The following is a 12,797-nucleotide window of genomic DNA, read 5'->3' as shown; positions in this document are numbered from 1 at the left end:
AAATCCAGTCTCCTTACATCATAGAAAATGGAAAGAGTCAGTATTCTCCAAAGATCTCTTTGAGCTGAAAAAACAAAACCTAAATGCTATGATTCATCCTTGCAGCAAGGACCAAGAGATCTTTGACTTTCCAGGATAAAATTAGTTTCTGAGAACATGCCTCCCATTTATTGCTCATTGGCACCTTGAAAAAGCTGTAAGTTTTGACCTTTCTCCTATTTAGAAGGGAAGATCCTTGCTGCTCTGTATACTTTTGCCTTGCTACAAGACGTGCAGCTTGTGTGCCTGACTTGGGCCCCTTCAGTTCCTAGAAAATTTTCTTCACTAAATATTACCTGAAATTTCGGGTTGCACGTTAGCATGATCATTTGCTTCTCATGAGATTGTAGCCTGCCTTCAGGTGTTCTTTTTTGCAGCATTTTTCCTCTTTTTCCCACCACCTTTGTTTTTGGCTTTGCCCATCCTTATTATCTTTAGAATGTCTTCAAACACACACCCCAGGTGCATAGCACTTCTCCAGTATGATCTATAACCATTACTGCCATTCCATGGGTCTTGTTACCAAGCCAATTTTATAACCAATTGAGTATTTTACTATCAATCCCATACTTGCTAACCTTATAAATTAATCTGTTATGTGGCACTGTATTGAGAGCCTTTTCAAGTCCAAGTAAATTATGTCTCCTTCATCGCTGTCCACTTTCATTGCCACTTCCTCAGAGAAATGAATCAAGATTGTTAAGCATGACCTCCTTTTTGTAAATCCATGCTGACTACCTCTAACCAATCTATATTAGATTGATATTAAGTCAGGACACAGACTCAAAGGGAGCCTGTTATATAAATGCAACCTAAGGTTGCTTCATGTGGAGATGAGAGATGGGAATCACTTATACACTGAAGTTAGCTGTACCAGGTCTGATGGTTTGCCAATAACTTATTAGTGGCCAGATCCCTCCCCAGGGTCTCAACCAAAACTCCCCTGGAGAGAAAAAAAGCTTTTATCTGCATTTGCCTAGCCTGTTTCTATTGCAGAAGTGAATGTGATCACCGAGGATGAGAACTGGTTCTGCTTTTATTCACCTGCGATTAAGTCAAAATCACAAAGGCATTGCAAAACCCTCATTTTCAACAGAAAGTTGTCCCTCAGCTTCTGAGAGAGCTGTATCTGCATTGCCTAAGATGTATGTCAAAAGGCAGCATGGGTGTTGCTTTCTGTGTGAATGCAGCCAAAGGATGCCAAGAGAATCTCCCACCTTGGCCAATCTCCCACCTTGGCTGGAGAGCCTGGGTGCTCTGTCAACTGCAACAATTTTCCTGATATCCCATTAAGACGTGGGATCTTACTTCCCATGATGTGTCTACTCTAAATACACATCATTACTGACTAATGCCAGAAAAGCAAGTTTTTCCTCAGCAAGAGGTGGGGACAGGGACTACAAGGTGCAGCCGTGTGAACTGCACCATGTCCCCTTGCTTGCTTGCTTGCCTGGGTATGAAGTTGGCAGCCCACACAAGCAGGATGAGGAAAGAGGCTCTTAGCAGAGAGAGAATCCTGGGAGCAGTTTAGGTATAAATTAGGTGTTTTGCCAGCTTTTCTACCTCAGTGACCGGAAATACTTCCCTCAATGGTGTAAGCATAGTAGTGGTCTCTTTAGTCATCCCAACAGTCTGTCTTGAGCTTGTTTGACAACATATGCATCAAACACACTGAGATCCAGGGGAAGTCAAAGACATCCCTCAGGAAACTAACCTTTGGCCTTCTGCCTCACAGGACACCCAAAGTGCACAAATTGAGCCTTCTAACCTACACCCTGTGGAGGCTTATTGCTTATGTCCTATATATACACATATGGTTCCCTTGTCCCTTCAAATCAGAAATGTGGTAGTCTGTGTACGGTGGGAGAGATGTCACTTTGGGAGAGTTCAGCACAGTCAGTGCTGCTGCAGGACTTAGATATTCTGGCAAACATCCACTAAAACAAAGGAAAGGGCCCCCCCCAAACAGTTTGGCTTGCGTTCAAGGCCTTGACCCTCTAACAGCCAGTACAGACATGTTCAGAAAAATAACTTGCAGACACACTAGGTCAATACAGAGAAGCATAACTTAAAGATAAGGATTACATGGGTATAAAGAAATAGTTGGAGCATGTCTTCCCTGTTTGGAAGAGAAGATTGCTGTCTTCCAAACAGGGAAGACATGCTCCAACTATTGCTTTATGATGAAAGAATTCTGAAGAGAAAGTAAGATTATCATGTACTTTGTAGGCAAATATTAAAGCAGAAAGGCAAAAATAAAAAAAGCAAATCATGTTTTAGAGTTCTCATGTTCCCAGTATCTGGTATCTGCAGGTAAAACATAGTCTTGTCATTGGCATAAGATGCATCACAGCTACATGGAGTCCCACAGTCAAAGAAACAGGATTTAACATCAAGTGCATCATGTAAACTTATATGTGCAATCCAAATTACCTAATATCTTTAAGGAATCAGCTGTTGAATAAGTATAGACCTTAGAAAATATATCGGACAAGCAAGCTATATAACTTGCAGCAGAAATTATGACAATGCTTTTCTAAACAAATCTGGTCATGGGTGAGAGATCAGATGATGGCAACCCTCCCTTCTGATGGTAAAACCCCATTGAAACACTGACCTTGCTGAAACTAATGAGAAGTCTGCTTTATATATGCACAATTTGTAGAGTTAAATCTTAGACAAACTAGGAACAACAAAAAGTGAACCAAAAATGTAAACAAAACCAGCAGCAAAATCATTTGTTGTGACTGTAAGGTTCTGCCTATGATTTCTGGCATATTTTTGTGAGCAAATAGTGAAGTTTTGTAAAGGATCAAAAGTACCTTTTCATTATTATATTTTCTCTATGTTACACTGCAGCAGATGAGTTGTACTTACAGGAATCCACAGTGCACTTCAGAGAAAGCATCCATGAGAGAAGAGGGTGGAACTGACATTTGAGATAGGAGATATCCTTTAACTTCATCATTAAGCATCTGCAGGACATTTGCCTTCTCTGCTTCTTTGTATCACAGCTCAAACATCCCCATACACCAAGAGGGATCTGGCTCCCTGTGATAAGCAGGGACTCACACCTCCCAGACAGCTTGAGCCCTGAGTGGCAGAGCCCCAGCTGGGCAGCACAGGACATGGAGCTCCACCACAGTCCTGCCTTGCAAACATCACTCCTGGCTGGCACTGTCAGGCATACACTGACTTGCATGGGTGTGAGCACAGCACAAAATTTCTAAATACACTTTGGGCCATTAAAGTTAAATCAAGTTGCTTAAAATATGAAAATTCATATTACCAGAAATCTTACCCTGAAAACAATTTCCCCAAAATTCATAAATATTAACTTCAACATTGGCTTAGTACCAAGTTTAAAAAGAAGGATACAAAGCTCAAAAACTCTTTCATTATTTTAAAGGCATGGTGCTGAGGTGTGAATTGCCTCAAACATGCACCACTTTGGCTACATGATGCTGCAATGAGACACATGATTTTTTCACCTAGTCATGCATTTATTTCCATTACTTAAATTCAGGTTGCAATGCAGACAAGAGTTTTTTTGAAACTGAATTAAACCACTACAATATTCTAGACATTTGCTTTGACCATGAGCACAAACCTTCCTTTCTTACAGAGGCTACAGAGGGAAAGATATATCCCTGCAGTCAACACATCCCCCTAAAAAGTGGGAAATCTAAAGTGCTTTCTTTGAGAAGGCTCAAAATATCTTCTCCCCATCTATTTTGGTCCGGGCCAGAGGATGACAAAACAATCAAGAGAGTGATAAACAAATGAATCTAATGAAACAATTACTTGTAATTCCCTAAAAGTGTGTTGTGATACTACTTAGTAGCACTGCTGAGTAATGATGCTGCTGCTGTTAGCAGTTGTATTAGCATCAGTAGTAATGTGGTGTACTGTAGAAAAAGTATTACTTTTGCTATCTCCCAGTAGTGATGGTAGTGGTACAAGGATAAGTTCAAAGTACTTGCTGGATTTTCCTGTGCTTATGAAAGTGCACTCAGCTGGGAATGTTCGCTTCCAACTTGCTTGACCCTCTCTGCTTGCTTCTACCCATCTTGGTCACTGATTGACTCATTTTTTCATTTGTGCACAAGATTTCACACTGTCAGAGGTTAGCAAAGTAGGCAACTTGGAGTCTTTATGTTAGCATATTATTTGTCAGTTGACCTTGTAATACTATCATTTGATAACTGCATGTGACACCAGCATTTAATACTCTGTCTGGGCTGACAGATAAAATTCAAGGCACAAATCAGTAACTGTCCAAGGGCCCGATCACCAGAAGGATGGCCTGCCTTTCCATGCTATGCCCAAACTAATGCTGCCCAAAGAAATCTGCATAAGCTATTGGGGGGGCTCATCATGGTGGGGCACTGGTTCTCAAAATTAGTTACTTTATAATTTACCACAGTGGGAACTTGACAGCCTTGTAAGGAGCAAGAAAGAAGCTTTTCTTTAGTTGTCTCAAACAGCTGATAAATGCTGTGATGTTGTATGTCAGAAATAACATTTTCATTGATGATATGGGTGGGTCTGGGAACCTCTGCTTCATACTGTGAGAATATGTCCCAGACCAGGGCTCAAAAAGTGTTTAAGTGCTGATCACTAACTCTAAACAGTACCATAGTGTTAAAAATAATGATAATAATGATGAATGGTAGCACAGTCTTATTCATAATTGTTCATTACAACTGAAATCTGATTAGATCTTCAAACACATCCCATCCATGTACCTGACAGCCCTCTGCTGAGCTATAAAGGTGAGTGGCACGTGCTCAGTGAAGCTGACCCATACAGTGAAATGGTTTATGAGGAATGACAATATATGATGAGAATACAAAACTTGATAATGGGTTTATTTATTGATTGCAAATAAAATTCATGAACTGTGAAGCTGGAAACTGCACCAGAGGGAATTGGTCCAAGAGGACATTAGGGGGGAATGGGAGAGGGAGAAAGAGAATGTATTACATGTAAACTAAGTTAAAGGTTGCCTAAAGGCTTCTTGTTCCACAAGCAGAGCCTCTAAGGATAGGATCTGAAAGCCTTTAATGCTACTAAGGCTTTGTCAGTAAGATATTTGCATATTTTGCCTACAAACCCAAAATGCTGTATTAATTCATTTTTATTTACCTCTCTGCCACTTCTAAAAGAAACCTTGCAGGAAGCTATTAATGACACCGCTTCATAAGAGATAATTTTCAGAGAGGCTTTGCAGGTAGTGACTGAAGAGGGGAAAAATGTGTGTCAAATTTAGGTTATTAACAGTATAATCCTTAAACAGACAGTATCTCAAAGACTAATTCATCTTCAAATTTGTCTGTAAAAACCTCATGATCCTTCACTCTGTGTGCATGCAAACTTACATTGCATGTCTTTTTTTCATCATGTTTACTAGAAAGTGAGGAAGGAGAGCTTTGCAGTGCTGGGCTGGAGGCTGGAAAACACAATTTTGCTATGGCACCTTCCATTCAAATTCAGATTCCTTTCTCCACAGTCCACCAGCAAAACCAACAGACAAGGAGCTTTCTCTCACAGATCATGTGCAAAGCAACAGGGTAGCAACAGGGATGAGATTGATGTATTTTGTCCTAAGTTACACAATATTTTTTCTTAGTGCAATGCCGGGTTCCTGCTGGACAAAACTTTGGACAAGCTAAATGTGAAGCAATTGCTCTTAAATCTGTGGCTACGAGAAATCAGGAGTCCCATTTAATACAATTTTAACGGCATGACTTTTTAACCACAGTATGGCAGAAGGAGCCTTGACCTTTTCCCTACTTAAGCATAAAGTACTGAAACCTTTGTGTCTTTCCACACCGAGAGAAGACCTTTTTCTCATGTGAATTTATAATATTCAATACAAGCTTCTTTTAAACTTTCCTGTTGTTGGAGGTACATTTTTCCTCCCTCTACTCAGATCCTTTTAAGATATAATTTATTAGAGGTTCACTCTTCCTTCCTGTACTTTTCTGCTCTGGGTGTTCTATTTATAGTCTTTGTAATGTCAAAATTATCTCTGAGGAAAAACACAGAGTCATATATGTCACCAACATGAGTGACCCCATTCCAGAGCCACAGCCTTTGTGGTGCCTCCCAGCCCTGCTCCACACGGACATGGGAGGGCAAAAGACACCTATGGCAGCAGGGACACGTGAGTGGAAAGGCCTCTGTTGACAGCAGAGCCTTATGTGTGGTCTGGGAGGGTTTTCACCACTCTGTTCTGAAAGGCAACAGTGAACTGCAGTTACTGCATTTGTTCTTCACAGGTGCTGTTTTGTTTTCCTAGGGTTTTTCCACACAAAGTGAGGAAACATTGCATCTGGAAAATTACAAGCTCTGCTCTTGCCAGTAGCTATTTCTTGAGAAGAAGCCCTATGACCCCATTAACACAATTCGTAGCAAACCCCAAAGATGTTTCTTAGATAATCACAAAGACGATAGCAGAGATAGTAAGAAAAAGAAAACTTTTTCTTTGGGTAGGGGTCTTCAAAATGGGATATTCCCTAAAGAAATTAATGTGAGGTAATTAGAAAAAAAAAAAATTATCAGTAATGTAAGGATGTCACAGAAGCACACAATTACAGAATCTGCTGAGTTGGAAGGGACTCACAAGAATCATCAAGTCCAAATCCTGGCCCTGCACAGGAACATCCCCAAGAGTCACACCATGTGCCTGAGAGTATTGTCCAAACCTTCTCAAACTCTGCTAGGCTTGGTGCAGTGACCACTTCCCTGAGGAGCCTGTTCCAGGGCTCAATCACCCTCTGGGCGATGAACTTTTCTCCTAACCCTCCCCTGACACAACTCAGGCCATTCCCTCGTGTTCTGTCACTGTCACCACAGAGCTCAGTGCCTGCCCCTCCTTTTCCCCTCATGAGGAAGCTGTAACTGCAGTGAGGTGTCCCCTCAGTCTCCTCCAGGCTGAACAGACCAAGTGACCTCAGCCACTCTCATATGGTTTCCTTCCAAGGCCCTTCACCATCTTTGTTGCTTCCTCTAACCACAAGTGCTGGACATACCTTTGAAAACTTGCAGCATCTCTCTGTGACAGCATCCTTTCCTCTGTGTGTTACCCTGGGGATGTGGCAGGACAAGATGCCACAGTGGGGAATTCTCAGGTGTGGAAACAGGCTTCTCCAATGTACCTGTTCACTGAGTGTGCAGGAGTAGTCTCTGGAAAGGTCTTCTGTGTTGACATTCATGCCCTGGAGTTCTAATATGACAATTAGTTTATAATCCTTTAATATATTTTTACCTAATTTAAAGTTCAGTGCTGAAAGAAGATTAGCCATATAGCTCAATTACATAAATGCTTAAGACTCTTCTTACACACCAGAAAGAAGAGGTTTAGGTATTTGAGCTTTAATGCCCCATGATAATTTCCCCCCTTCCTTCAAAAACAGCTGCAAAACAAATAAATTACAGGAAACATTCATGGCCAGAAACTCTTTCTCTTTGCTGCTCTTCAGAGGTCTTTATCAAGGTTTAATCCTCATTTGCAGTCCAGTAAGACAAGCAAACCACAGACATGGTTTAGTGGCAAACACAGTGGTGCTGGTTGAACTCAGTGACCTTAGAGGTCTTTTCCAACTTAAATGTTTTTGATTCTTTGACCTCCAGATATCTGGACAGGTTGGTCTGGAAGACCACATACCTAATTCTGTCACAATGCAAGTCAGTAGTGGCAAACCCAATCATTCACCCCCTCGTCCCTGAAGGATTGAGTGCACACAGGATCAGCAGGACTGGGTCCAAAGATGATCATCCTGGCCCTTGGCTGCATGCCACACCTGTCACCTACTGCCTTGAAGAAAAGCAGGACATGTCTTTGCTGTTAGTGCATGAGCATTTTAATTTGGGCAAATTGCCTCCAAATTTCTTCTCGCCCCACTATAGCTCTATAATATTTGGCCTACTGCTTTGATCACCAAAATATACACAGTCTGCTAAAAAATATACCTGAGCTTTCTGGTTTTCCTTTATTCTGTTTTGTTTCTATTTTTTTCAACAAGATACAGAGATTCAGTAGAGATATAATAACTGCAGTATAGGCACTGTATCTGCACCATAAGCAAAAGTAGAAACAACTAGAAAGCTTCCTGGACTTTGTAAAATATTAATAAAAAGGTTCTAAATAATTGTCTAGTTGTCAAATACCTTGCTTAAAACTACTCTTTGTTGGTGAACAGAATTATAGTTGAAGTCATATTTGTCCAGTGACTCCTTTGTGTTTCATTTTTACATGGTTTTATGATAGTTTCTATTTATGTTTCTCTCTTCAGTAAGAAAAAGAATTCAACAGAGGAGAAAAAAATATGTATTTTGTTTACAAATATAGGTGCATATAGACAATCAACAGCTATAGCCATGTACAAATTCTGTCTTAAGATTTGGCCTCTTCCATCTGCAAAACTTCACAGGAAAAGAAAGAAAACCTAATTTTGCTATAATATTTTCCAAAATAATTACTTCATCTGCTAGTAAATTTATTATATCAAATTGTCTGCTTATTTATATCTATTAATTGTTTATTAAAGGAGCAGTAGTAAAAATAAGTGGAATAACTATATGCAATTGTGATGTCTAAAGAAGAGACATCATATTGGAAAATAATTAGCTACTCAAAAATAATCATGTTAAACTTACTCTGTATAACAGACTAAAATAGAAGCCATTTTAGACAAATCCCTCTGCTCCTGTTAAGACATATTTTGTATAGCTAGGATCCTAATTTTATTCCTTTCCCTCTGGGTAACAATGCTAGGTGTTATTAAGGTTAACATCATCTTTTGCATTTATTTTAATTCTTTAATTTAATTTATAATGTCAAAAAATAAAATTGAAATGTACTCACACTTGTAAGAGCTTTGGAAATCATGCAGCAAGATTTTTTTGAGACCTTTTCTCCTGTTAAGTTTCAACAACACACACTTACCAATTCCCTTCTTAGTGGGTCCTTTCAGGGGCTCAGCTGCATTAATTTAACTCCTTCACTGTGATTTGTAGTTAACAAAGACTACACTTGGGGATAAAAGAAGCTTGGTGACTGATTCTGCCTTTTGCCATCATTTGCTTGGTCAGAAGATAATGGTGGCAACACTGACAATGTTTAAAAAAAAAATGAAGAGTACTTCAGATTTGCACTCTAAGAAACACTTGACAGAGAGGAAGATAGAGGTTGTTGAGGAAAAAAGCTGAGAAAAGATGTCAGCTTTGAAAAACCATCTTTTTTACCTATTTTTTTTTTTCTGTTGGGCACCTATTCCAGATGTTTGACTAATCCAAGTAGCCAGTCCAGCACTGCACTATCACCACTGTCTATCTGAGGGCCCATCACAACTCTCAGTTCTCCACACTCCTGCACCACCCCCATCTTCCCACCCAGCAGCAGAAAGGACCATTCAGCTGGTCAGTCTCCTGGGGCCAGAGGCCACATTGCACAGGAAGCAGAAGGGTATGAGACCTGCAGACCCTCTGCACCCCTGGCACATGCTGGGATTGAAATATGCCTGTCCAGATATGGGATCTGTGTGTGCATGAGCACAAGTCTCTGCATCAGCCCCCCTTTTTGCTGCCTTGTGCCCCAAGAGGCTCTGGGGAGCCCTGTTCCCATGAGAGAGACATCTCTCAATAATAATGTGTGCCTCACAACATAAATAGCAAAGAAGCACCTCAGTCTAGTTTCCAGAAAAGGTTTCTTTTTTTTTTTTTTTATAATCTAGGCTTTTTAAACAGGGGGAAAAAAAGGACATTATTCAGCTCCTGCAATGTAATGAAAAATATGTGGCTGAAGTACAACATGCTAAATACTTTAGCTGAAAAACAAAACACCTGAGCACATACATAGCATCATTAAAAAATCATGTAAATCTGCACATGATTTCAAAAGGGCCCAAGTTCCTCAGGATGGGTTGCACTAGAAATGTCAGGAGAGGGCTGGGAAATTCCTCAGCCAGTCCCCAAGTCCTGGGGGACACATTCTACTGCAGGCCCCTCTCTCTGCTCACACGTGAGGCTGAGGAGGGAGGGCTATGCCACACCCCAACAAGGGCACTGCAGTGAAGACTGCCAGAACAGCCCCATACATCCAGAAGGCTCTTCATGTTTGCCTCTCCACTGCCTGCAGCTCCAGAAGAAGCTGAAAGAGGCAAGTCATACATTCTGTGACTCTGTGGAGATGGATGCAAGCATCATCATTTAACATCATGGGAAGTAAAATAAATCACACACAGAGAAAAAAATATAGGTAAACAAAGGAAAAAGGAACCTTTTTGTAAAACATCAGGACATCTCAGATACATTGCTGTGATCTAGAATTATGAGTGCCATTGCCTAATACAGTTTATACCACTTGGTGGCAACACTTCCATGTTTGATTTATTGAACTTTTCTCATAATCTTTCTTCTGATACTGAAAAGGACAAGTGTAGGCTCTGTATGTGCAATTAATTATCGCAGAGAATAAAAATAAAAGGTTTGAATGGCTTTGGTACTACTTTCTGTCCAAGACTCATACTAAATTCTTTTCAAGATTACATTGTTTTATGTCCTGAGACATTTCTAATAGGAAAATTTCACATTCCTCAGGTATCAGTGAGAAGCCCTGTACAGCAATTTCATCTTAAATACTGGCAGAAGATATTTTTTTTTCCAATGTGCAACCACAACCATGACAGAAAATGTTGACCAGCTGCTTGCAGAGCACCAGGTGCTCAGGAAAGACAAGTCAGATGACTACCACTGTGCAGGTTTCTCCACTGCAAGTATGTTTTAAGACTGCAGGTGAACAAATGAAGGGAATTCATAGCTGTAGTCTTGCATGGTGCACAGGCAACAACCATGCCATGGCTCACTCTTGCAGTTTAAGTTTGATCTACAAGACTCATTCTTTCAGGAAAGATGCTCAGTGTCCCCACCTGCTCAACTCTGGGCACCCCACTAAACCTGATAATCACCATCATTAATGTCAATAATTTCTAAATTAAAGGATGGGCAAACTCACTGGCATTGGGTTCATATTCCTGCAGTTTGTGGTGTCCTGTTCTGCCAGCTGTCTCTAAGCTAACGTGTCACTCTAATCTGTCAAGGGCCAAGCAGGGTGGCTTTGTGAAAAGCAGCCCAAAGTCCCTCAGTGTCCCAGGGGTGGTGCTGAGACTGGGGATGCTCCTGCGCCTCTGTTCACAGTCATGGGCAAATTCTGGGTAGAAAGCAGTCCTCAGACTGCTGTGGGTGAGGGTCCTGTGCTGCAGTAACCTGCAGGAGTGCTCAGCAGCCCAGACCATGGCAGCCTCAGCAAGAACAGGGACAATGCACGTGGCTCTGTAATGACCAGGTGACTGGCCAGGATGTAGGAATGCTGAATGTCTGCAATCATTACCAAACCAGGCAGCAGCAGCCAAGTGAATAGAGCACCCAGCTGCTGCTGGCCTCCCTGGGTCCTCTGCTGCATTTCAGCTTCCCTCCATGAGGCTTGGAACTACAAGCCCCCTAGGAGACATAGGATTTCAAAAGGGTTTTTAGACGAATAGGTTTTTCCACCCACATTGAGTCTGTAGCTTGGGTTGCACTCTCAGTAGAAGGAGCCAGGGGTACTGATCCAGCTGTGCTGTCAGCCATGGTCCTGGTCCACACATAGGTCCACCTCAGGAAGACAGAACAGGCACCAGATCAGTCAGACACAGGGGCACCCTGTGGCATGTCACTGTCACTTTCACTGCAGTCAGAGCCACCAGGACAACACACACAGACCCAACCCTTCCAGCCCCAACACTTACCTGTTGATGTCCAGTGCAGACATGGGCACTGTGAAGGGAAGGTTTCTGAAGTGCCCTAGCTTTCTAATTTACCCAAGTGCTGGATCAACACTGGGTAATAATTGATATTGCTGATAGCTTGAGCTGAGTAAGCATAAACTTGAGCTCAGCTGGAACGTGCTGCAGGAGCCAGATCTGAGTGTCTGTGCAGCCAGAGGCCTGTAGAGCCAATGGGAACTGGGCAGGCAGGAAACAGGCAGAGCATTACAGGAAAGGCATCAGGTGCAGGAACATATCAGGGTCCTGGGAAGCAATACCTTGTCAGCCTGGAGTCCCCCAACCCAGCAAGCTGAGACTCACCAAGGCACTAGTGCAGTCCCTGGCAAGGAAGCACTGCCTGGAGGAGGCTGGCAGCTGCCTTCTGCCCTTCAACAGATGCTGAAACCAGTATGGTCTCACCAGACTGCTGCAATGCCAGGTCTCCAGCAAAGCCTGCCAGCATGGGGAGGGACAGACAGGTCCCAAACTGTGTCGGCACCATCATGGTGCAAAACAGCTTCCTGGCTCACAGCCAGACACTCCTGAGCAGCACCACGTGGCCAGGGACCTCTCAAACACAAACATGCAGTGGATGCCATGCACATGTCTACATAGGAGGTGATCCTGATAGAGCCACATTAAAATATATTTAAGGATCTGTGAAATAGATACATATGGCTCTGGGATGTGACACCCAGCTTTATCACACCCAGGGAAACCAGCTACACATTTCCTGCTCTTTAACATTTCCATCACTGCTACAACATCCTGGCTTGGGCCAGAGCTACCTGGCACAGGTGAAGAAAAACACATGCTTGCAAAACTTTCCTTATTTCACATTGGGAAAGGAGCAACAGTATAAAGCACAACTAAAATCACACACATGGCAGGGATTGAGCCAAAAACCCTCTTTGCACATATGGATGCTACTACTTGCAAACTGGGAGA

Source organism: Agelaius tricolor, unplaced genomic scaffold, assembly GCF_023055355.1.
Source record: "Agelaius tricolor isolate 1412-34295 unplaced genomic scaffold, bAgeTri1.0.p SCAF_5, whole genome shotgun sequence".
NCBI lineage: Eukaryota > Metazoa > Chordata > Aves > Passeriformes > Icteridae > Agelaius > Agelaius tricolor.
Note: the sequence above shows the minus strand (reverse complement) of the source record.